This window comes from Choloepus didactylus, chromosome 7, assembly GCF_015220235.1.
Source record: "Choloepus didactylus isolate mChoDid1 chromosome 7, mChoDid1.pri, whole genome shotgun sequence".
Taxonomy (NCBI): domain Eukaryota; kingdom Metazoa; phylum Chordata; class Mammalia; order Pilosa; family Megalonychidae; genus Choloepus; species Choloepus didactylus.
Genome location: NC_051313.1, coordinates 47,018,571 through 47,045,845, shown reverse-complemented (window position 1 = coordinate 47,045,845; position 27,275 = coordinate 47,018,571). Strand labels below are relative to the sequence as shown.

Sequence of the window (27,275 nt, the reverse complement as noted above, 5' to 3'; positions counted from 1 at the left end):
AAAGAAGTTAAGAATGCAGAAAAGCAGGAAAAGAATATTCTAACTAGGGGAACAGCACCTGAAATGGGAAAGAGTTTTCCCTGTTGGAGGAATGAAGGAATGGAAAATTGGAAAATGGCCAGTGTATAATGATCTAGAGCATGAGTCAGCAAACTATATTTCTGTAAATAATGTTTTATTGGGACATAGAAACATCGGTTTGTCTCCTATCATCTATGGCTACTTTCACACTGCAAGGGCAAAGTTGACTAGTTGCAATAGAAACCATATGATCTGCAACATTAAAATATTTTTTATCTGACCATATACAGAAAAAGTTTGCTAATCCCTGATCTAGAGAAAAACTAGAGGAAATGCAGTTGGTGAGGTAGGCACCCTGCCATTAAAACAGAAATATCTCTGATTAATGCAATCATTATTGCAGTGTTCCAATTCAAATATCCATAATTATAGAATGATAGAAGCAGAATGATAGAAGCAGAAGGTACTTCAAGAGACAAATCTGCCATCCTTAGGTAAATGTATTGTGCAGATTGATAGAACATGTTCCACACAATATACCATCTGCTTTTTCTATTAGTAGTTTCCTTGGATGAAATAGAATCTCTCTTTTTCAAATAGACCAATAGTTTTTTTAACTTAACAATAAGATACATTTTGATATCTTGCAATGCTTTCAGCTGTGTAACATATAAAAGAAAAATAATGAATGAATGATTACTATCTATTTACAATCCTGTCTCTAGGGTGGTATTAAGAAAGATTGATACAAGAAAAAAAAACTGTAAGGATACAAAGTTTGCATAAAATCATGTGCCAATATAACCCACATCATGTGAAAGACGAAATATAATTTTAAAATAGTGACTCTGAGTTATCAAAGTCATAGAGCTGTATAGTGATGTGGCACAGGAAGTGTCATGATGCAATCCAATCAGAAAGGACTCTTCCTTTTAGTGTTTTTGTTTTTGTTTTTTAATGTCTTCCTTGACCGCAGAGAAGGAGGATATATAACAGAAAGGAGTAGAATATGCATGGTAAGCATTAGAGACCATTGGCTTTACCCAAGAGCAATTCCTGTTCTGCACAGCATAGTGAAGGAAAGAATTATCAGATACTTGGTCCTGAAAGTAAAAACTTTCAGTTGCAAACACCAAGCACTTTCTGCAACTACTAATGAGGGACCTGATAACTAAAAGAGACCAAGATTGTGGTAAGTCAGTAGGAATCAATACAGCATTAATCCCCACAGCTGAGGATTAGCATAGCTCAAGAAGGAATTCCTGGCCAGAATTGAGCAATTTACCTTTTAGTCCTACTAAGGAAAGATTTTGGTAACATGAATGTTCAAAATGCCTTAAGTGAGAAAAATGATGATTCCTATCCATGCCAAGGGTATACATCCAGTTAATGTATCAATAAAAGAATAATACCTCTTACTTCAAAGTATGAGTTGAGTGATTTTTCAACCAAGCCTTGTTTCATAAAATCGAGAGTTATTGATAGGAATCCTGAGAGGGTGGACAATTCTGTTGTCTGGGTTCAAGTAACCCATTACACAATGTTCCTAAACAAAACTCATTTCCATCTGGATTTATATGATTTCAATTAAATTTAGTGGCATTCTCTTTTATTCTCTCACTCCCAAGACCTTGTTTCATTTAGCCCACTAGGCAGGAATTCCTCCTTGTTTAATATTTAGAAAAATTTTTTATTTAAAAGTTTTGTGCTAAAATATTCTTCTCAAGGTTCAATGCCATGGCAATCAGAGCAGTTGCTAATGATAGCTAACTGACCTCATGTCGCTATCACATCTTCCAAGAGAATGTTTTTTAATCAGGCAGGGGGGAATCTGCCAAGGATTAGATTTTCTTTAGCAAAGAGCAATACATTACTAACAAGTGTTAAATGACTGTTTCCAGAAACCTAGTATTGGCCTGCTATACAAATAATGAGAATAATACTCACCAATATATATTTAAGGTTTTAAAAATACCTGTTTTTAGTATTTTTGTTTGGTTTGCCTTCGGAGAGATCCATAATTTGGTGTTGCTTTGATTGTTGTGTATATTTTGTAAGCTGGGATTAGAAATAAACAATTGTCAAACAATTGTTCCCAAATTGTACCTAGATTTAAGATTGAAGTCTTTCTTGTTTTTTGGAAAGGAAGAGTTACCTTCTGCCTTTCTAAAGACTAAGTGCACCTCTAATATTCCTTTTTTTTTTTTAGCATAGCAGTTGCCATTTTTTTTATTTTTTTATTTTTTAACAGTTTTATTCACACACCATACAATCCACCCTAAGTGTACACTCACTGGCTTTTGTATAATCACATAGTTATGCATCCACCACCACAATAAATACTAGAACATTCTTATTTCTTCCAAAAAAGAAATCCCTTACCCTTTATGCCCTGCCTATTATTGACGCTTAGCTTTGGAATAATGCTTTTGTTACACTTAATGAAAGAATATTACAATGTTACTGTTAACCATGGTCCTTAAGTTTGCATTAATTGTATTTTTTCCATATACTACCCTATTACTAACACCTTGAAATAGTGATGACTTTTGTTCTAGTTCATGTAAGAAATTTCTTTTGTTTGTGCAATTAACCACAGCCATTGTTCACTATAAGTTCATATGTTATACAGTCTCATGTTTTATCCTCTAGCTTTCCTTCTAGTGACATACACAACCCTGTCAACCATACTCACACTCAACATTGTTAATTACATTTACTGTATTGCGCTACCATCACATAATATTGTGCTATCCATTTCCAAATATTTACAATGAATCTTATTAAACATTCAGTACACCTTAAACATCATCTGCCAATTCTCTACCCTCTTTCTATCTCCTGACAACCCACACTCTCGAATTTAACTTCCAGAGTTTTCTCATTATAAGTAGTTCATATTAGTGAGACCATACAATACTTGTACTTTTTTTTCTGGCTTATTTCACTCAACGTAATGTCCTCAAGGTTCATCCACATTGTTGCATGCATCATGACTTCATTCCTTCTTAGAGCTGCATAATAGTCCATTGCATGTATATACCAAAGTTTGTTTACCCACTCATCAATTGATGGTCACTTGGGCTGTTTCCATCTATTGGCAATCATTAACAATGCTGCTACAAACATGGTGAGCAAATGTCTATTTGTGTTCCTGCTTTCAGTTCCTCTGAGTATATACCTAGAAACGGGATTGCAGAAACACATGGCAGTTCTATACTTAGCTTCCAAGGAACTGCCAAACTGCCTTTCAGAGCAGCTGCACCATCTTACATTGCCAACAACAGTGAATAAGCGTTCCTTTATCTCCACATCACTCCAGCACTTGTAGTTTTCTGTTTGTTTGTTTTGATAATGGCCATTCTGGTAGGTATGAAACTGTATCTCATTGTGGTTTTGATTTACATTTCCCTAATAGCTAGTGATGTTGAGTATATTTCCACATGCTTTTTAGTCATTTGCATTTCTTCTTTGGAAACATGTCTATCCATGTCTTTTGCACAATTTTAATTGGGTCATTTGTCTTTTTGTTGTTGAGTTTGTAAGAATTTCTTTATATAGTCTGGATAGTAAACCCTTATCAGATATGGTTTACAAATATTTTCTCCCATTGAGTAGGCTACCTTTTCACTTTCTTGACAAAGTCCTTTGAAACAAAAAATTATTCAGTTTTGAGGAGATCCCATTTATCTATTTCTTCTTCCATTGCTCTTGTTTTGTGTGTAAAGTCTAAGAAACCACCTCCTACCACAAAGTTTGAAGATGCTTCCCTAAATTTTCTTCTAGGAATTTTATGGTCCTGGTTCTTATATTTAGGTCTTTGATCCATTTTGATTTAATTTGCTATAAAGTGTGAGATATGGATGCCCTTTCATTCTTTTGGATATGGATATCCTGTTCTCCCAGCACCATTTGTTGAAGAGACTGTTCTGTTCTGGTTGAGTGTAGTTGCCTGCCTTGTCAAAAGTCAGTTGGCCATAGATGTGAGGGTCTATTTCTGAACTCTCAATTTGATTCCATTTGTCAGTGTATCTAACCTTATGCCAGGACCATGCTGTTTTGACCACTTTAGTTTTGTAATATGCTTTAAAGTCAGGAAGTGTGAGACCTTAAAGTTCATTTTTCTTTCTCAAGATGTTTTTGGATATTCAGGGCACATTGTCCTTCCAAATAAATTTGGTTATTGGTTTTTCTATTTCTGCAAAGTAAGCTGCTGCAATTTTTGGTTGGTATTGAATTGAATCTGTAGATCAATTTGGGTAGATCAATCTGTAGATCAGTTGGCATCTTAATTAAATGTCGTTTAGTTCTGTCTTTCCATCTATTTAGGTCTTCCTTGATTTCTTTTAGCAATGTTTGGTAGTTTTCTGTGTATAAGTTCTTTACATCCTTGCTTAAATTTATTCCTAGATATTTGGGTCTTTTAGTTGTTATTGTAAATTGATTTTTTTTTCTTGATTTCCTTTTCAGATTTCTCCTTACTAGTGTATAGAAACACTACTGATTTTTGCATGGTGATCTTGTATCCTGTCACTTTGCTGAGCTCATTTATTAGTTCTTGTAGCTTCGTTGTATATTTTTGGCAACTTTACAAACATAGGATCATGTTTTCTTTAAATAGTGAAACTTTTGCTTCTTCCTTTCCAATTTGGATGACTTTTATTTATATTTCTTGCCTAATTGCTCTAGCTAGAACTTCCAGTTCAATGTTGAATAACAGTGGTGACAAGTGGACATTCTTGTCTTGTTCTTGATCTTAGAGGGAAAGCTTTCAGTCTTTCCCCATTGAGTATGATGTTAGCAGTAGGTTTCACATATATTCCCTTTATCATGTTGACAAAGTTTCCTTCTATTCCTATCCTTTGAAGTGTTTTCATCAAGAAAGGATAATATATTTTGTCAAATTTCTTTTCTGCATCAATCAAGATAATTATGTGGTTTTTGTATTGAACCACTCTTGCATACCTGGTATAAAACCCACTTGACCATGGTGTATAATTCTTTTAATATGCTGTTGGATTCAATTTGAAAGTATTTTTTTGAGGATTTTTGCATCTATATTCATTAGAGAAACCGGCCTGCATTTTTCTTTTCTTGTATTATCTTTTTCTGGCTTTGGTATCACAGTGATGTTGGCTTTATAGAATGAGTTAGGTAGCATTCCCTCCTCTTCAATTTTTTGGAAGAGTTTGATCAGTGTGCCAGTTTGGATATATTTTGTCCCCCCAAAAGCCATATTCTTTAATGCAGTCTTGTGAGGGCAGACATTAAACTTTTGATTTTTTCCATGGAGATGTAATTCAATCAGCTGTGGACTAGACCTTTGATTGAATTATCTCCACCAAGATATGGAACCTGCCCATTGAGGGTGGGTCTTAATTAAATCCTATAAGAGAGAGACTTATTCCTATAAGAGAGAGACTTCCAGAAAGATGTTTGCTGACTTTTGGAGAGATGCTTGGAGTTGCGGACAGAAGGACATTTGGAGATGCTAAGCTAAGAGATGCTAGCCCAGGAGAAACTAAGATGGGACTTCCTGAAGGTTAGATGCATAGAAGCTGAAGAGGGTGAGAGAGACAAGCCCAGAGACATTTTGGAGAATGCCATTTTGACATGCAACCTGGGAACAGCAGACACTAGCCACATGCCTTCCCAGCTGACAGAGCTGTTCGGGATACCATCTGCCATTCATCAGTGAAGGTATCATCTTTTTGATCCCTTAGTTTGGATACTTTTATAGCCTTAGGACTATAAATTTGTAATTTTAAAAATCCCTTTTATAAAAGCCAACCCATTTCTGATATTTTGCATAATGGTAGCATTAGCAAACCAGAACAAGCAAGATTGCTTTTAATTCTTCTTGGAATGCTTAGTAGAATTCACCAGTGAAACCATATAGTCCTTGGACCTTATTTATTGGGAGGTTTTTATGACCAATTCAATCTCATTACTTGCGATTGGTTTGTTCGGGTCTTCTATTTCTTCTTGAGTCAGTGTACATTATTTATGTGTTTCTAGAAAGTTTTCCATTTCATCTAAGTTGTCTAGTTTGTTGCCATACAGTTGCTCATACTATCTTCTTACGATCTTTTTTGTTTCTGTGGTGATCATAGTAATGTCCCACCACTCACTTCTGATTTTATTTATTTGCATCTTCTCTCTTTTTGACTTCATCAGTCTACCTAAGGGTTTGTCAATTTTATTGATTTTTGTCAAAGAATAAGCTTCTGGTTTTGTTGATTTTAGTTTTTTGCTCTCAATTTTGTTTATTTCTGCTCTAATATTCATTATTTCCTTCCTTCTGTTTGCTTTATGGTTAATTTCCTGCTCTTTTTTTAGTTCCTCCAGGTGTACGGTTAAGTCTTTGGTTCTAGTTCTTTCTTGTTTTATAATATAGGCATTTAGGGCAATAAATTTCCCTCTTTGCCCTGCCTTCACTGCATCCCATAAACTTTGCTGTATTGTGTTCTCATTTTCATTTGTCAAGATATTTACTGATTTCTCTTGCAATTTATTCTTTGACCCATTGATTGTTTAAGAGTGTGTTGCTTACCCTACATAAATTTGTGAATTTTCCAGTCCTCTGTCTCTTATTGATTCCAGTTTCATTCCATAATGATCAGAGAAAGTGCTTTGTATAATTTCAGTCATTTTAAATTAATTGAGCCCTGTGTTATGACCCAAGATGTGTTCTATCATGGAGAATGATCTATGAGCACTTGAGAAGAATGTATACCCTGCTGTTTTGGGTTGCAATGTTCTGTAAATGTCTGTTAAGTCTAGTTCATTTATCATATTATTCAAGATCTCTGTTTCCTTATTTATCCTCTGTCTAGATGGTCTATCTTTTCAGAGAGTGGTGTATTGAAGTCTCCAACTTTTATTGTAGAATTGTCTATTTCTTCCTTCAGTGTTACCAGTGTTTACCTCATGTATTCTGGAGAATCCTGGCCAGATGCATAAATATTTATGATTGCTATTTCATCTTGGTGGATTCTCCCTTTTACTAATATGCATGGTACTTGTTTAACAGTTTTGCATCTAAAGTCTATTTTGTCCACTATTAGTATAGCTACCCCTGATCTTTTCTGATTACTATTTACATGGAATACCTTTTTTCCAATCTTTCATTTTCAACATGTTTGTACCCTTGGGTCTAAAGTGAGTCTCTTATAGACAGCATACAGATGGATCATATTTTTTTTATCCATACCATCACCCTATGTCTTTTGATTGGAGAGTTTAATCCATTAACACTCAATGTGATTACTCTAAAGACATTACTTTCTTCAACCATTTTATACTCTGGCTTTTCTATATCATATGTTATATTTTTCTCCCTTTTTACCCTTTTATTTACCCTTACTGGTATTCTTCATTTCTACACTCCTTTCCAAACCTCCTTCTCCTGTCTTTTCCTATCAGCCTGTAGAACTCCCTTTAGTATCTCTTGTTAATGAACTCTTAGTTTCTGTTTATCTTTGACTATTTTAACTTTGCCCTCATTTTTGAAGGACAGTTTTTTGTGGATATAGAATTCTTGACTGAGAGTTTTTCTCTTCAGTATTGTAAATATATCATACCACTGCCTTCTCACCACCATGGTTTCTGATAATAAAGCTGAACTTAGTCTTACTGAGCTCCCCTTGTATGTGATAAACCACTTTCTCTTGCTGCTTTCAGAATATTCTTTGTCTTTGGCATTTGACTGTTTGATTAGTGTCTTGGAGTAAAAGTCTATTTGGATTTATTCTGTTTGGAGTATATTGCATTTCTTGGACCTGCAATTTGATACCTTTCATAAGAGTCGGGAAATTTTTGTTGACTATTTCCTCAAGTAATCTTTCTGCTCCTTTTCCCCTCTCTTCTCCTTCTGGACACCCATGACATGTATATTTGTGCTCTCCATACTGTCATTCAATTTTCTGAGATCCTGATCCAATTTTTCTGTTCTTTTCCTATTTGGTCTTTTGTGTGTACAATTTTGAATTCTTCTTTATGTTCAATCAGTATCTTCTTTATATCCTTCATCTCTTTTGCCACATTTTCCTTCATCTCATTTAATTGATTTAAGGTATTTGTTTTAACACCTTTAATTAGTTGTTTCAACTCCTGTATCTTGTCTGAAGTTTTAGTTTTTCTTATGACTGTGCCATATCTTTGTGTTTCTAGTGTGCCTAGTGAGTTTTTGCTGGTGTCTAGTCATCTGATTTTCTTGATTTGTTTATTCTGAAGGTTGGTTTCTCTCTTTTGCCTAAGGTTTTTTTGTTGACTGGCTTTGTGCTAAAACTCTTCTTTGGCAACTGTTTCAACTTCTTCTAGACCTCTGAGTAGCTTGTGTTTAACTTACCAGAATTTTTTCAGCTCAGATTTATCTAATTCTTGCCCTACAAATATGGTACCATATTGGAGATTGTACTATTTGTACAATTTTTTCATTCCTAGGAAAAAGCTTATTTTCCCTCAACCTCCCCCAGGAATATTGATCCATTCTATTTGTTTTTTATTTGCCTCTATATATTTTTAATGATCCTTGTGTTATCTCTAGCTACTTTTACCTGGAGGGCTGATTCTGGGATAAGATTCTAAGATAGGACTTAAGCCAGTCAGTTTTTCCCAGACAAGACAGCCCCACTACTCATTAAGGGGTTGTGGATCAGTTCCAAAGTGCCATGGGGAGGAGACCTGGCAGGATGCCAATTTTTTATGACATCTCCTGATTCTGTGCTATCCTGCCCTGCCCAGCACATGCTGCTCTTCAGCCAACTGTTTCCCAGTCTTAAGGTGGTACTTCACCTTTAATGCACAGCCAACTCCAGCTATGTCATGTGCATGGTTATGACAGAGGCTGCCAGCCACTTTCTGTGGGTGGAAATTTTGTTGGGATCCCAGACCCTGAGATCTGATATCTCTAAACAACAGCTGCAAACTTCACTGGGCCTTGCTCACCACGCTTTTCTTGGGGGAAGAGGTGCCCTTTAGCACCCTGTTCACTGCTGCTCTGACAAGTTAAAGCTAATCAGCCCCACTTCTGCCCCTGCTGGTGCATGCTTGAGACAGAGGCTTCCAGCTGCTTTTTGCAGATTGAAATTGTTGCTGAGATCCTAGCTCCTGGGATCTGAATTCTTTAAATAACAGCTGCAAACTGAGCTGGGCCCTGCCACACCCCTTTTCTTGGGGAAGAGCCATCCTTCAGGAACCTGTCTCCTCCACCTGAGAGGTTACTGTGTCTCTAATCAATCCCACTTCCACCTCTGCCTGGGTAGGACTCAAATGGAGATGGCCAGGAGTTTCCTTTAAAGGGTTGTTTTAAAAATGTAGATGATCTCAGAACTGGAGTCCAGCACCACAAATTTGCCAGTCAATAGCTGGAGTTGATGCCTGGCCCTACCTTCCCCTTTTCTTGGGAAAGAGCCATCATTCAGCAAACTGGATCTCTGCCATCTCAAGAAGCTTCTATGTCTCTCAATCCACCCTGTTTCCTCTCCTGCCAGGAGTGGGGTTGAAAGAGAACCTGCTGGGTTCTTTCTTTCTGGATGAGTTGCAAATTTATCTGTGCTGCTAGCTGGTATCTAGCAATCCAAATTTCTTAATCAAAAGCCACAATTGGTGTCTGGCCGAGTCCTCCTCCCCTGATCCTAGGAGAGAAGGCTTCTATTTCCAGCCAGGGATTGGCTCATGAAGAAGCTTCCCATGCCAGTGGGGGATGGACACCAGCCTCCACATCATGGAGAGATCCACACACAGGTATTCACTACAATTTATCAGTCTCTTTCTTCCACTCGTTCTGGCTGGTGTACAATGTGCTTCTGGTCTCTGGAACCTCCCAAACTATTGTTTCAGACAGTTCCTAGCTATTTACTAGCTTCCCTGAGTGCAGACTGAATCCTAGAGCTCCCTACTCTGACATCTTGGATATCCTTCAGTAACTATCTTACTATTCCTTTTGATTAATAATTTCTTCCACCTATTGTATTTCACAGGATTTGAGATGAATGTATAAGAATGAGGCATTTGGTATTTATCAAAAGATTTAGGCTGTAAAACATGGTCCACATCTTAAACTGGTAAAATAAATGCCACTTAAGCCTTTAAAATGTATTTCAGGCTCATTGAACTAAAACAGATTACAAAAAGAGAAAATGCAACCGCCATTGCTAGGAGTCCTCCAGAATATCTATCAGATTATTTTGGTTTAGTTTTGCTGGGATCATTATGATAAGCTAGAAGACTTCTTGTCTTCTCTTCATGCCTCTGAATGCTAACCTCTATTTCATAAAAAAAAAATTGTTTTAAAAGATAAAACTGGGATAAATGTTGCAATAGAGTTTGTCTATTTTTTAGTGTTTCAATTCTACTAAGAAAAAAATGAACAATACAACATAAACACATATTTTATTGGTGAATTTCACATCAATAATCTCCAAAAAGTATAAGAATAAAAGAAATTTGTGATAAAGAAGACATAAATATTGGATTTAAAATGTTACGTTTTTCAAACATATCTCACCAAATATTGTTTTATTTTCTAATATTAGCATGCATGCATACACAATCAATTAATATTTGTAAAGAGCCTACTAAATAATAAGACATGAAGAAATAGAGCAAGGAAGAAAGAAAGAAAAAAGAAGTATCTTCTCTGTCTTCGAAAAGCTTTCAATCACTTTGAGAAAATATACAATTGAGAAAAGAGAAATACTACAAGACAATAAATCATAAGTTTCAAATGCATTGGAGTACTTCCATGAACAATTTGGAACAAATTATAGATAGTTCCTTAAGGCCAGATATGACTTCAAAAGTTCTTATAAATCCCATCTGGGCTTTTTGCTTTTGATTATTCCCTTGGCTAGGCCTTTTATCTCTAGTAACAGAAATATTTTATAAAACTTCCAGGAAAACCTATCAATTCTACTCCTCTAACCACTGCCAATGAAATACAATAAACCCCATGTAAACAAGCTCCATTGAGTAGCACTGTTACTTTACTAGGTCCGACTTTGTTTAATTCCCAGGAAGCTGTGGGTAGTTTGTTAATGGATACATTCTGTAAATAGAATTTTCAAAAGAATGTTCACAGTTGGCCTCCTGTTGTTTTCTATTGGTTTGAAAAGGGACATTCACAGCTGCAGAAAGCAGTTTGCAATTATCAAATTGTCTTTTTCTACAAGGAAAGATAATACTAACACAGGCAATCTCTGGCATTTTCACAAAATCAACAAACCAATCATTTGCATTTTCACATTAGGTGTGAACATTTCCTCTCTGGGTCTAATTGACCTTATTCAGGTTATAGAGAAGGAAGCAGAAGAGCTAGAGAAAACCCATTTTCAAAATCAAACCACTGAACCTGAACCAGACTAAGAGCATCTAAATTAAACTGCCTGATGGGTAGGTTTGCTCTTCCCTGAACACTCATTTCCACTTTTCAAATATCTCTCTAACAGAAATGTGGAAGGGACTGAATGCAGTCAAACCCAGATTACTAAGGCAGATACATTTGCCTCAATCCAGACAAGAGAGGATTTTGTAGGATTTTACAATGAGATTACATCCAAGTAACCCCATGTAAGACTATCATGATTAACAATTTGACAGTCATTACAAAATGATTAGAGTAGTTGAGCATTTATTTCCAAATATATCTCAGTGTTTGAATGTCACTATATTGACAGAACTTTTATATTTGCCATGAAGGAGAGACAGAACAAATGGCCAATCTCATAGTTTATATTGTCACAAATAATGTCATACTATATCAGGGCTCAGACTGAGTCATAATCACAATACACAATTCACCACTCTGGATACAAATATGAAAGCTGATTGAAACCTATTGAATGACAGTGCAGTAAAGTAGACAGTCATGTTTTAATTACAATTAATAGAGTGTGCCAGATGGGTAGTTCTCATAGCTTATGAAGATTGGTTCCTTGTAGAGAAGAGATGGCTCTTACAGTTTGATAAGAAGACTGTTTCTACTCGGCACACATCATTAACTTGGTTTTATTTCTCCTGTAAGATAGTAATTAAGCTACAACTAAATATATTTACTAAGTTTAAAGTAACATATACATTTTAGCAATTTAAAAAATGAATAGCAGAGAAGGAAAAGCTGCCATTTATCTTGCAAGATGTTAATGGCTTATAAGTTAGGGCATATTTTTAAGCATTAATTAATTCTAGCTAAAACCCAGAAATGATTTTGCACTGCCATTGTTTATGGTACAACAGGACTTTGTCCTTTGCAGATTGAATAGTTACTGGTTCAATTATATGCTATTTGGTGGTGATTGTCTATGACATAGATTAGTCTATTTTTTTTCAAGCACAGATTTGAATCATATGTGCAATAAAGCTCAATGTTTGTAGTCACTTAACGGGATTATGAGCTCAGTCCTCACTCAACACTTACATCTAGCACTCTGCATAAAATGTTTCTGTTGTAGGAATAAAAAAAACTTTTTCAGGTTAAATAGGCACCGTGTTAAGTTCTGTTTGATATCAATGTGATTCTCATCCCAAATATAATTAAAAAGAAGCCACATACCCATCTTAATAAGCATATCATGCATATCTTCATGAATATTATATCCAGGAGATACCCAGACATAAATCCTGAGTCTACTGCATATTCTAAATGAAATGAAATATGTGTATCGCCAAAGCATGTATTTTCCAGCCCACCCCAGTAAATGCAGTAAATTACATGATCTATGAAAACAGTGATGAACAATAAGGGGATTGTGATGCAAACAATGAGGAACTGAGCTAGGTCCACATACTAACTAAGATTGGGTTAGGTTCACTACACAAGTCAGGCAATTGTAACACTAAGATTTCAACTGAAAATTACTGACTGTATTTTGTAATGGATCACATACAGTTGAAACTGCAAATTCTAAATCTTTGAATATCAAGAAACTGTTTTAGTAAAAGGTAATAGCCTTACATATGCTGTATAAATCCTAGGCCAGGTTCTGATTCATTACGAGGTATAAATCCACAGGAGAACATCACTTCTACCCTAACAACAAAAAAGCCAGTAAAAACTACAAAATCATAACATTTTGAGCCATCTAGGAACTGAAGTGAAGGGTAAAGTGAATTCCAAAGGATGAAAAGCCCTTTAAGGAGAAAAGGGACAAATGAACTGTTTTACCTTTCACAGAGCACAAGAGTAATAAAAAGCACAAGAGCATAAAAATAAAGTAAAAGAAAACAGCTGAAATTTAAATTCATTCTTAAAGACCAAGTGTGGGGTAGGGTGATAGTTTAGAATACTTGGGAGCCCCTGCTTTCGCCTTTTAGTTCCTTTCCATGGACCTTCAGCAGGTACTCAAGAGAAAGATTGGGGTCAGGGCAGGGAACCTGAGAGAGGGCCCCCTTGGTGGTGCACATATAACCCGGCCCATTTCTTGAGCTTTTTCTCATATGAAGAAAATGCTGTAAGCACTGGATGGGAGGCAAAAAACCCTCCAGCTGCCAGTCCCAGGGAAAAGGAAATGATAGAAGCAAAAACTGTCTCTGGAGAAAGGGGACAGGAAATTTCACCTTCTCCCACCATAGGCTTTGTCTCAAAGAACAAGCAACAGCAATCTAGTTCTTGAGCAAGGAGAAAAAACCCTTTATCAAAAAGTTCCAGGCAAAGGTACACCACAGCTGATGAAGGGGTAGCGGCAGAAATCTTCTGCCCCTGTGAGAGAGGACTGCTGCTGATGATGGAGGGGCAGGAAACTCTTTGTTAACTGAGAATGCCATAGATACAAAACAGAGTTTGACTGTCATGGGAAAGGGTCAGGAGTGCTGAGAAAGACCCATCCTTAAGGCCCAGGTGCAGAGGACCTGCCTAAGACTGAGGCTGGAGCATAAATACATAGCGATAACCCTTGCTCCTACTACAAGCCTCGCACCCAGTAACCAGCAACAGTAGTATACCACTGAAGGAGGGGCAACAACATGGGGAAATATCGCCTTAAAGGAAAGGAGTGCAGGGTCTACTGAAAGCTGAGTATGGAGTAGGAGCATGAAGGAACCCTCTCTAACACTGGACACCACACTGAGCAAAAGGTAGCAGCATCCCACTACTGGAGAAATTTGAAATCTGTGATGCATTGAAGATGACTACAACAAATCCAAACCCAGCTCAACTATTGTCTAGTTTACTCAATTCCCTACAGGTACATACATTTCTAAACATAGGAATGATTTACCTCAGCCTCTACTGTTCTTTTACACATAATGCCCAGTATTCAATCAAAAATTATGAGTCACACATCAGAGAAATGATGGGGGGTGGAGAGGTTAGGGAATTGGGATTACTCTTTGTCAAGAGATAAAGTGGTAAACAGAACCAGACTCAGAAATGACTTAGATATTGGAGTTATCAAGCAAAGACTTTAGGTTAACTATTATTAATATGTTAAAGGAGTTACTGGAAAAGAAGGACAGCATGCATGAACAGTATGATAGTTAATTTCATGTGTCAGTCAGCTAGGCTATGGTGTCCACTTATTTAGTCAAGCAAACAATTTGGCCTGATTGTTACTATGAAAGTATTTTGTGGATTTAAATCATTAGTCACTTGCTTGCATCAATGGCTACAATCAACAAAGAAGACTGCCTTCAGCAATGAGAAAAGTCTCTGCATCCAATCAGTTGAAGGCCTTAAAGGGAGAATTGATGATTTAAGTAGTCAGAAAGAAGAATTTCTGTCTCTACTCCAGACAGACAGCTTCTCCTTGGGAATTCATCATCATCTTCTGTATTAGTTAAAGTTCTCCAAGGAAAGAGAATCAACAAAAGATATCTAAATATAAGTTTTTCTAAAAGTGAATCCATGCAACTGTGGGGATGCAAGAGTCCAAATTCCATAAAGCAGGCAGCAAACTAGCAACTCCAATTATGGTGTCCAGTGAACTCCACAGGCAACAAACCTGCAACTCTGATGAAAATGTTCAATGAACTCCTCAGGAAACACTTTGCTGGCTAGCCAAAGAAGTGAAGGTCCTCTATCTGTCTCACTTAAAAGTCTTCAACTGATTGGATTAAATTCAGCTGATTGAATTCTCACATTACAGAAGACATGCCCTTCATTGATATAATCAGTCACAGATGCAGCCAATTGACTGATGATTTAATAAACCAACCTTCTCGTTTATTAACCAGCCACAAATGTCCTTGCAGTAACAGTTAGGCCAGTGCTTGCTTGACCAGACACCTGGGCACCATCACCTGCCCAAGTTGACACATGAACCTAACCATCAGACCTTCATTGGAGTTTCTGACTTGCAGCTTTTCCAGGAGAATTCAACATCACTTTCATTGAGTTTCCAATTTCAGCCTACCCTATGGAATTCATACCTGCCAATCTTAATGGCCTTATGAGCCAATTCCCATAACAAATCTCTTAATAACTACATATTTCTGGATAACTCTGACTAATACAAACATTCATTATGGATTTTCAGCAGAGAGATTGAAACTATAAAAGATGGTTAAATGGAAAAGATAGAATGAAACCATGAGATCAGAGAGGAGAAAACCTTTAGCAGAAGATGGGAAACAATAGAAAAGAGACTTAGTGAACTTGAAAATAAGTCAATAGAAATTATCAAAATTGAAATTAAAAGGGGAAAAAAGAGTGAAAATAAAAATCATACATGTACCCAAGAGTTGTTACAGAGGCTAAACATATGTTCTACTGAATAGAAATGCCTAACCAGGAAAAATGAAATTCAGAGTTGCTTGATGATTTCTGCATATAAAACAAACACAGTTAGTGTCATTTATCACAGATAATCATCAGAAAACACAAAAAGAATGGCAGAATACATTATTAATCACAAGAAAATCTTTTAAAGTTTGGGCATATGCAGGCTAACAAGGCAGTATAAAAATAATTAACAAGACTTCAGATTTCTAATCACCATTCAGGTAAAGATCAGGAACTATTTAAGTAGCAGAAATATATTGGTCCCTCACTGCACTTCAGTTAGGAAAAAGATAATTTTTCACAATTTTACATATTTTGAAACCAAAAGTTGAGTTATCTGTTAACTAGCATGTTTAGGTACAGACAAGGATGTATTTTTAAAACACTAGCCACACCCAGCTAGAAATGTGAATAATATATCCAAATAGGTAGTTAAGCAGCATGGTAACTTCCTTCAAAAAACTGATTCTCTGAAGTAATAAATAGCTCTCAAATAATTTATGTCTGCACAAATGAGCACTGTATAGAATTATATAAAGCCACTGTGAAACACAAAAGCTATCTAATGATTCAAATATTGTCCCTGGTAATATTCTTGAGGTGTTTCTCAATTTAGATGTAAACTATTCTCATATCAAACTGCCAATAAAACTAATTATGTGATCTCTCATTTAAACCTCATTTTATTCATTCAGCCATCGACTCTTTCAATCAAAAAATAATTATTAACTACTTATAATAAGAAAAGCTCTATACTGTGCAAGACACAACACAGTGTTTTTCCAAATGTTCTCATGGAAGTGACTGGGTTGATTTAAATATGAATACAGTGCATATTAATGTAGCTACAAAACCAATAAAAATTAAAACTAATTTACACTGGTAAGAAATCAGCAACATTTCTTCTCTGGTAGAGACCATGAGCAAGAATACTATCACTGTGCAAAATTACATTTTCATAAATGTTAGAATTAAAAATCACTTTAAAATTGAAAGGTCGAACCATGAAGCCTTTGCATACATAATTGTGACTTTGTAGAAGAAACGAATACGTTATAAGACATAGAAAGGGCACTGCTTTGGGTATTAGGAAACCTAGGTTCCACTTCTCATTGGTTGTAAACTTAGACAAATACTTTGCCTTAGTTCTCTCATTTATGAAAAGGTCAGTTCAAATGGTCTCTGAGGTTTCTTCCACCTCTTTCATAGCATAAAGTTATATTTATGGATACATTTATATCACACAATATGGGAAAAACCCTGACCTAGACCATTTATTCCAAGTGTTTCCCATCCTCCTGATATTTTCACCAGGTAATTTTGTGAAATTGAGGAGCTTATGAGCAAACTTCATTCCTCAGACATTCTCTGAATGGAAGTAAATTACTGCCAGTCAATTGTCCTTTAAGTTACTATGCCATTGCGGACATGAAGATTGAACTGAAAATACTCACTCTTGATCCTCTGGAACACAAGTAATGAGTATCTAACAGGTGGCTGCTCAAGGTTAAGAGCAATCTAAAAAAATGTTGCACAGAGCAAAACTAGTGACTAAATTCTCCACTATTGCCATGCCCTAATAAAATGGCCTAATCAGACATTGAAAGTCCACAAATTGCACCTCATACAAAGGCTCTAGTAATTTTGTGACTCTATGGCTATAGAAAGTCACAACTACACATGTCAATTGATTGAATTATGAACATCTTAACTTTTTCTTAGTGCATTCTCAGAGTGTTTATAGCTGCCACTCTAGGGATGCTCAACTTAGTATAACTGAAGAGACAAAAAAACATGAAATGGGGAAAGTGGTCCATGCTGCTCTTTTAAACACAAAGGATTTTGCTTCAGAGACTTAAATCCTTTATATACAAATGCATATTCCTCAAGAGAAAGGGAGTTAACAAATTTTATTACTCCAGTTTCAGACACAGAGCAACACAGGTGTACAGAGATTTGGCAACTTGTCAAAAACAGGCCAACACCAGAGTTGGGAATAAAGAAGCCCCAAATTCTATTATCATAGAGATGTTGTACTATTCAAAAAAATTGCACAAGCAAATGTCAATCTAACTATGAAATCCCCATGTGAATATACTTAATTTTGAAGAACCTGAAATCTGGAAAAGGTTGAAAAATTCCTTTGAGAAATCTACATTCCTTGGAAATGACAAGAACAACACTGAAGACTTGAATATTTCAAAAGAGATATTTATCTTCTTATTTTTTACTTATGAATGTACATCCCATTTCATTGCACAAATGATTTGAGGCATCATACAGGATGAAATACCATGTCATAAGAAAGGAAGGGTGAGGAAGGAGGGAGAAGAGAGGCAAATAAATAAAACCAAAGGAAAACAGTAGTCAAATAGTAAAATGGAATTGAATAAAGTTAATACATGGTCATGTCTGTCACAATTCTCCAAAAAAGTAGTTGAAATATTAAAAAGAAAATCATGAAATTAACTTTTCCCACAAGATGAACATATAATATTTGCTTAGGAGAAGCACAACAGCCTAACACATAAAGTCTTTTAATTTATTGACGAAGTGAAAGAAGTCCTTCAAAAAATGCAATATGTAATATTCCATATCTGTAGCTGCTTCTTGTGGGCCATAACAGCAGAACTAAGTTTAGAAAATGATTATAAGCCCTGAGATGGGACAATGTAAGGGCCTTGATGGGAAATGGTAGAGGTAGGTAAAAATGTGCTCTTAATACATAAATCTGTAGCTTTCTGATTGTTTTAGTTTCATGCAAAGATATTTTTTATTTACCTAAAGCAGGAGTTCTTATGTTGCAGCCCTGAAATAGATTTCAGAGCAGGGTGTATGAATTCTAAAATTGAATGCACATTTGGTGTATTGGCACATTTTTCTGGAGGAAGAATTCATAACTTTCATTATATTCTCAAGGATCCTTGACCCACTGATGTAGAAAAGGAAGTTACTGAATTACCTCATAATTAATATTTTATTAGGATTATTTTTTTTTTACTCAGAATATGATTTGTTTGAGGCAATAAATTAGTGACTGGTCCTATATACATTAGCAGGAGCTTGAAGTACAGGTGTTGTGTTGCTAATTGTATGCCCACTTACAGACATTTTTAAAATATCTGAGAAGAAGATAGAAAGTTATGAAAGACATAAAGATAGGTAGTTAGGGGAACTAAGACATCTAATTCCTAAACTGTTCAGATAGACTCAAGTTACTTAAATTATTTGTGCCTGAGAATATAGTTAAATGGGAAAAATAATAGACCTACCTCATGGGTTGTTCTGAGGATTAAATAGCTATTGTACATAACGATCTCATAACTTACCATGTGTCCAACACACACTAAGCGCTATAAATGATAATAATAATATAAATTATTATTACTGCTACTATTATCATAATTATTATTCTTAATGAACTCTGCATCTATGTGGAAAAGCTAAATAACTATAGGACAATCTATTTCCCCTGAAACTGCTTTATTTATTTTTCAACAAATGAACAAAATAATTCTACATCAGTGTACCAAACCACCCCACAACTTAGTGCTTTAAAACCATAGCCTTTTATTATTGCTACCAAGTCTACGGGTCAGCCAGGTGGCCTTTCTGATTTAGGTCAGGTTGGCTGATTTGGGCTAGATTTGCACGTGCATCTGAGGTCAGTGGCAGGTTAGCTGAGGCTGGCTTGTCTAAGATGACCTCATTCATGTGCCTGCTGATTGGCCAGCTATTCACTGTGCCAGGGTTAACTGGGCCACATGTAGCTCATTATCCAGCCAGGCTAGCCTGGTCTTCTTCACATGGTGCCTCAGAAAGTTTCCAAAAGGGATAGGAGACACATGTTAGTCCTCTTGAAAGGTCTAAGTATGGAAATGACACAACATGACTCATACCACATTTAGTGTGTCAGGTAAGTCACAAGCCTAAACCAAATTCAAGGAGTAAAGAAATAAGCCCTACCTCTTGATGGAAGGAGTTGCAAAGTCACATTGCAAGGGGGTAGGAATACAGAGATGAATGGAAATGTCTCACCATTTTTGTAATATACTGCATTATTAAATGAGAAGTTAGTAACTCTCCACCATGTTCATAGGAGAATTTGAATAAACCAAGCAAAATTTTTTAATTAAAGTGGTGTGATGAAATATTTCATATAAATGAAATGCAAAATTTAACCTAATGAATAAATAAAATAAATAGAACCAAACTTCTATTTAGAGTTAGTCAAAATGTGTTGTTTTCAGTGCAAAGAATAGCTATCATTTCCTTTTGGGGGTGGGGTAGCATTAGGTACCAGGACCAAACATCTGTTAACTTTATAACCACAGTTTAGAAAAGAATATTTATATTATATTATGCCATTGGAGAGAGTAATTCATACAATTAATCCAAAAGGATATTTTAGGAACCATAAGAGTGAAGACTGTAATCAAAAAAATTCAAATACTGCTACCTCTTATTAGCCCTGAGACTTTTGCAAGTTTACATACTCTTTGAATCACTGTCTTTAGGTAAAGTAGGGAGGTTAGAAATACCCATTTCATAGGGGATTTATGTAAAGTGAATCAGATAATCCAGATAAGTCTCTTGTGCATAGGATAAATCACATAGTAAATTATTCAAGAAATGTTGACTTTTTAAATTGCAAATATTAAAATACATTGTAAAAATAAATGGAGCCATAATATATGATATGAAATATTATTTGAAATTAATTATTTAATCTATCATAATAAAATTCCTATTGATCTCATCTCTGAGTATTAAAATCCATATTCTAAATAAGCCTAAGGAACCAGCTAGGGCTACAATCTTAGAAATGCCTCATGCTTTCATGAGCTTTACTACCAGAAATGCATACCATGTTCTCACAGTGAAAATTCTAAGAAAACTACTTCATGGCTCTGACAGGAAAGGAGACTAGTACTTGTGAAATATTAATAGACTGTTTTCCATAAAAAGTTTATTCTCCAGGAGAAACGACTTTGACATTTCCAGACTCTTATTCAACCAGGCAGAAGGGAATCCTTCCCCCTCTAACCCCTTTTAGGTTTCCTGCCTCATCTACTAAGGCCAAGGGGGGTTGGGTAGGGAAGACATACAGTGAAAGTCACACGTTTAAAGATTGAGATTTAACTGGAAGATTATAGAACTCTCTCCATTCTCTGTACTTTAGCACCACACCAACAGGGCTCCAATATAATAATAATAGTGGGTTACAGTTGAAACAGTTGCAAGTCATAAACTCTGTCTGAGGAAAAATACTTAAGGAAGCCCAAAGTCAGTAAGGGAGTAAAATCATAAATGACCAGAGTCATTTGAAGCCTCTGGCAACTACACCTACAATAAACACTAATCTAAGCCTAACTCCTAACATACAGGCTCACACTAGAGACCTATTTACCTCAGTTCCTATTACCTGATACAATGTGTCCAACTTTCAACAAAAAACTACAAAGAATATAAAAAAAGGCAAGCCAAACAATTCAAAGAGACAAAACAAGCATCAGAGCCATACTTAAGTAAAATGCAGATTTTGGAATTATCATACAGGGTATTAAAATAACTATGACTATCACGTTAAGGCTCTAATGGAAAAACTGGACAATATTTTAAAAATATGGGTAATATAAGCAGAGAGATGGAAATTTTAGGAATGACTCAAAAAGAAATGCTAGAGGAGTATCTAAGATGGCGGCATAGAGAGGAGTGGAAGCTACGTAGTTCCCCTGGAATAACTAAAAAAAACCAGAAACAACTAGTAAATAATCCGGAATAACTGCAGGGGGACAAACGTGACCGTCCACTCATCATACACCAACCTGAATTGGGAGGAATGCCTGAGATCACAGCATAAAATCTGTAAGTTAAAATTGTGGATCCAAATCGGGAATACCTTCCCCCACAGCCCGACCTACAAAGCCTCCTGGTCCCAGAGAAAAGCTTTCTCCCAGCAAGCGAATATAGGTCAGCTGAGCTCCAACTGGGGTTTTAATTAGTGAGTGTGAACTGCTCACTATGAGCTACAAATCCCCAACAAGCAGACAGAGGTTTTGGGTGACGACTGACCTTGGAGTGCCAGAGGGTCACCTTGGACTAGCTCTGAAGGGGACTATCTGTTCCTTTTTCAGCTCAGTGGAGAAAGCCTCAGCCATTTTCAGTTCCCAGTTCTGTGACCCAGACAAGGACATAGCACAAGCAGAAAGAGACCATTGAAATGCTAATGACCTCCCCCTAGGGCTTCTATCTTCTCTAAGAGGAAAGGGGTGGGGGCAAGCTCTACTACCTGCCTTCCATTCAGAACTTACACCAGTCAAGAATTATAGGCTAACAGGTGCCACCTGCTGGGCAGAAAAGCACAGTGACTGGAGGCATCACAGGGTGTACCAATTTTCTAAGACACACCTTCAGGAAAACCGGATACTGAATATTTCTTCCTTCCGGGACTTCAGCCCATTCTGGTCTTGGGAGGCCTGATTGGGGTAACCAAGGAAACCATGCCTAGACAACAGAAAACTGCAACCTACACCAAGAAAAATGAGGTTATGACCCGGTCAGGGGAACAAACTTGCATCTCAACTGTGATGCAGGAATTGAAACAACTAATAGTAGTGAATTCAAAAAAGTTTAGGGAAGATATGACAAAAGAGATGAACCATATAATGAAAACACAGGACGTGCATAAGATAGAAATTGAAAGTTCAAAAAAACAACTAGTAGAATCTATGGAAATGAAAGGCACAACACAAGAGATGAAAGACACACTGGAAACATACAACAGCAGGCCTCAAGAGGCAGAAGAAAACACTCAAGAACTGGAGAACAAGGCACCTGAAGGCCTACACACAAAAGAACAGATAGAGAAAAGAAGGGAAAAATATGAGCAACATCTCCGGGAACTTAAAGACAAAATGAAAAGCAAGAATTTACATGTCATTGGTGTCCCAGAAGGAGAAGAGAAGGGAAAAGGGGCAGAAGCAATAATGGAAGAAATAATCAATGAAAAGTTCCCATCTCCTATGAAAGACATAAAATTACGGATCCAAGAAGTGCAGTATACCCCAAACAGAATAGATCTGTATAGGCCTACACCAAGACACTTAATAATCAGATTATCAAACATCAAAGATAAAGAGAGAATCCTGAAAGCAGCAAGAGAGAAACGATCTATCACATACAAAGAAAGCGTGATAAGACTATGTGTGGATTTCTCAATAGAAACCATGGAGGCAAGAAGGAAGTGGAGTGATATATTTAAGATACTGAAAGAGGAAAACCACCAACCAGGAATCATATATCCAGCAAAACTATCTTTCAGATATGAGGGAAAGCTTAAAATATTCTCTCACAAACAGACAATGACCGAGTTTGTGAACAAAAAACCTGCTCTACAGGAAACACTAAAGTAGGCACTGCAGACAGAAAGGAAAAGACAGGAGTGAGAGGTTTGGAAAACAATTTTGGGAGATAGTAGCAAAGCAATGTAAGTACTCTGAACAAAGATGACTGTGAATATGGTTGAAAGAGGAAGGCTGGTATCATGTGGGACACCAGAACAAAAGATGAATGATAAAGACTGGGACTGTAACTCAAGGAAACCTAGGATGCTCAACGATTGTAATAAAAGGTACAAATATGTTTTTACACGAGGTAGAACAAATGATTGTCAACATTGCAAGGTGTTAAAAATAGGGTGGGATTGGGGGGAAATACAATCAATTCAGACTAGAGGCTAGAATTAACAGAAACATTGTATTATGCTTCCTTTAATGTAACAAAAGCAATATACCAAAGCTAAATGCGTATGGGGGGTGGGGAATAGGGGAAGGATATGGGACTCCAGGCATTGGTGATGTTGTCTGACTCTTTATTCTACTTTAGGTTAATGCTATCTTTCCTTCTGTCATCTTCTAGCTATCAAGTTTTTCTTTAGTTTGTTTTTCTCTCTTCCTCTTGCCTTTTTCTTTTGCCTCTCTGCCTTCTTTGACTCTTCCTCTGTCTTTGTGGAAGAAATGTCCTTATATAGAGAGTGGCAATGGTGTTCAATACATAAATACATGACTATACCGGGAACCAACAATTGTTTACTTAGGACAGAATGTATAGTGTTTGAACAAAACCATCTTAAAGAAATGGGTTGATGAAGAAACCTTGAGGGCACTATATTGAGTGAAATAAGACAGATACATAAAGGCAAATATTGCAGGGTCTCACTGATATGAACTAATTATAATATGTAAACTCATGGACATGAAATATAAGTTACCAGGTTATAGAATGAGGCTAAAGAATGGGGAGCATTTGCTTATTATGAGCAGACTGTTCAACTAGGGTGAACTTAAATATTTGGAAATGGTCAGGGGTGATGGTAGCATGTAACGAAAATAACTAATAGTGCTAAAAGGTGTGTGAAGGTGGTGGAAAGGGTAAGCTCAGAGTCACACATGTCACCAGAAGGAAAGTTGGAGGTTAAAAGATGGGAATGTATAAAACAGTGAATCTTGTGGTGGACAATGTCCATGATTGACTATACAAATATTAGAAATCTCTCTCATGAACTAGAACAAATGTACGTCACTATAACTAAAGGTTAATAATAGAGAGGCATATATGGAAAAAATATATGCTTATTGCAAACTATATACTACAGTTAGTAGTATTTTAACATTCTTTCACCAACAGTAACAAATGTACTATACCAAAACTAAGAATCAATAATGGAGGGGGTGGCATGGTTAGGGATATGGGAGGATGGGAGTTTCCTTTTTTTTTTCTTTGTTTCTTTTCTGGAGTAGTGAAAATGTTCTAAAAATTGAAAAAAAAAATTGTGCTGATGGATGCACAGCTGTATGGTGGTGCTGTGGGCAATGGATTGTACACTTTGGATCTTTGGATAGTTGTATGGTATCTGAACAATCTCAATTAAAAAAAAATTAAAAAGAAGGTACTTAAATGCATTTTAACAAATGTACATATCTGTGTAGGCATCAACTCAATCAAGATATAGAACATTTTATCATCCTAAAAGTTCCTCCATGTTCTCTCCATTCCCTTAACACGCTCCCCAGAAAACCACTGATTTGCTTTCTGTATTGTAACTTAGTTTTACCTGTTCTAGAACTTAATGCAAATGGAATCATCCCACAGCTTTTGTGACTGGTTTATTTAGCTCAGCATAATGTTTTCTATATTCATCCATGTTGAAGCCTCTATCAGAAGTTCATTCATTTTACTGCTGAGTAGTATTGCTATACCATATTTTACTTATCCATTCATCTGCTGATGGTTGATTGGTTTATTTCCAGTTTGGGGCTATTATGAATAAAGCCACTATTAAAAAAAAAAAGAAAGAAAGAAAATGCTAGAAAGCAAAGCATTATAACATAAAGGAAGAATTTCTTTGATGAGATCATTAGTAGATTTGACAAGATTAAGGAAAGAATTAGTGAGCTTAAAGATGAGTCAATGGAAACTCCCAAACTGAAATGTAAATAGAAAAAAAAAAATCAAAAAAGAACATCCAAGAACTGCAGGAAAAATCTTTTTAAAAATATTGGTGATATGGTTAATTGAAACATGAGAAAGAGAAGAGAGATGGAGCAGAAGAAATATTTGAAGTTATAATTACTGAGAACTCTCCAAAATTAATGAAAGACACCAAAGCATAGATCCAGGTTGCTCAGAGAACTATGAGTGTGCCAGTTTGGATATATTAGTTCCCCTAGAAAAGCCATATTCTTTAATGCAATCTTATGGGGGCAAACTGATTAGTCTGTTGATTAGGGTGCAACCTCTGATTGAATTATTTCCATGGAGGTGTGGATCCCACCATTCAGGATGGGTCTTGATATTTAAGAGAGAAACTAAGAGCCAACTCAGATCCAGATGCTTGCTGACACTTGGAGATGCTTGGAGATGCAGACAGAAGGATGTGTGGAGATGCTAAGCTAAGAGATGAAGCCCAGAATTTGCCCTGGAGAAGCTAAGAAAGGACCACCAGATGCTTAGAAAGAAACACCCTGGGAGAAAGGAGCAAGGACGAATAGAAGCTGAGAGAGAAGAGTGAAGACAGAAGCCCAGAGACATTTTGGCAAAAGCTGTTTATAAGCACAACCCAGGAGCAAAGGACAAGCAGACACCAGCTATGTGCCTTCCCAGTTGACAGAGGTGTTCTGGTCACCTTCAGCCGTTCTTCAGTGACGGTATTATCTTGTTGATGCCTTAATATGGACACTTAGAACTGTAAACTTGCAACTTAATAAATACCATTTATAAAAAGCCAATCTATTTATGGTATTTTGTGTAACAGCAGCATTAGAAAACTGGATATATATGTATTTATACACATAGACAATAACCTATACCTAGGCATATCATATCAAACTGCAGAAAACTGTAGAAGTAGAGAACATTTTGAAAGAAGCCAGAAGATTAAAACATCTTACCTGTGGAAGAACAAGGATAAGAATCACAGTGGACTTCTCATCAGAAACCATGTATGGCAGTTGGAAGCTGTTTGCACCCCAGAGAAACTGTTCTGAAACCTAATCAACTCCTGTGGGGGAAACCTTTTGCAAGTAGGACTTTTGATGAGATTACTTCAGTTAAGATGTGTCCCGCTCATCTCAATCAGGATGGATCTTAATCTTATTACTGGCATCCTTTATAAGAGAATGAAATTCAGACAGAGAGTCAGAAAACCGTGGAAGCAGGAAGCCAAAATCAATGAAACCTGGAAGAGAAGGGAAAGACCAGCAGATGCCATCGTGTGCCTTGCCATTTGACAGAGGAGTCAAGAATTGCCAGCAACCAGTCTTAGGGAAGAAAGCATCACTCTGAGGATGCCTTGATTTGGACTATTTTCCCAGCTTCAAACCATAAGTTAATAAGTTCATGTCGTTTAAGTAGAACCATTTCATCATATTTGCTTCAGCAGCATAGGAGACTAAAACACCATGCCGGAAGAAGAAATCAGAGTCATATATTTAGTGTTGAAAGAAAATGAACTGCCAATCTAGTATCCTATATCCAATAATTTATCCTACTAGATTAAAGGAGAAATAAAAACTTTCTCAAACAAACAAAAACTCAAGGTATTCATCACCAGCAGAACTTCCTTGCAGGAAATTTTAAAATATTTTTTTCCAGAGATAGGGAAAGTGATATAGGTCAAAAACTTCTATCTACATAAAGGAAAAAAGAGTGTCAGAAAAGGAATAGATAAAGGTAAATACTTTTTTTTTAATTTTTTATTTTGATTGACTTAAAAAGATAACTTTTCAAAGTAATAACAGTGACAATGTATTGGGTGATCAATGCACATGGATAAGTGAAGGAATAACACAAGGGATGGAAGGGAGGTATTATAAGGTATCTGCATTATACAAGAAGCAGCATAGTGTTATTTGAAGGTGGACTTTGATTAGTTTAAAATATATATTGTCAACTCTAAGGAAAAAGCTGAAACATTTTTAACAAATATAATTCACACAGTAAGAGAGAAAATAAAATAGAATTATATAAAATGCTC

At 36.2% G+C, this 27,275-nt stretch overlaps 1 pseudogene; it reads right to left on the bottom strand.

Moving 5' to 3' along the window:
• LOC119540555 overlaps positions 1-26,241 on the bottom strand; it is a 112,314-nt pseudogene extending 86,073 nt beyond the window's left edge.
• Between the last annotated feature and the right edge of the window lie 1,034 nt (positions 26,242-27,275).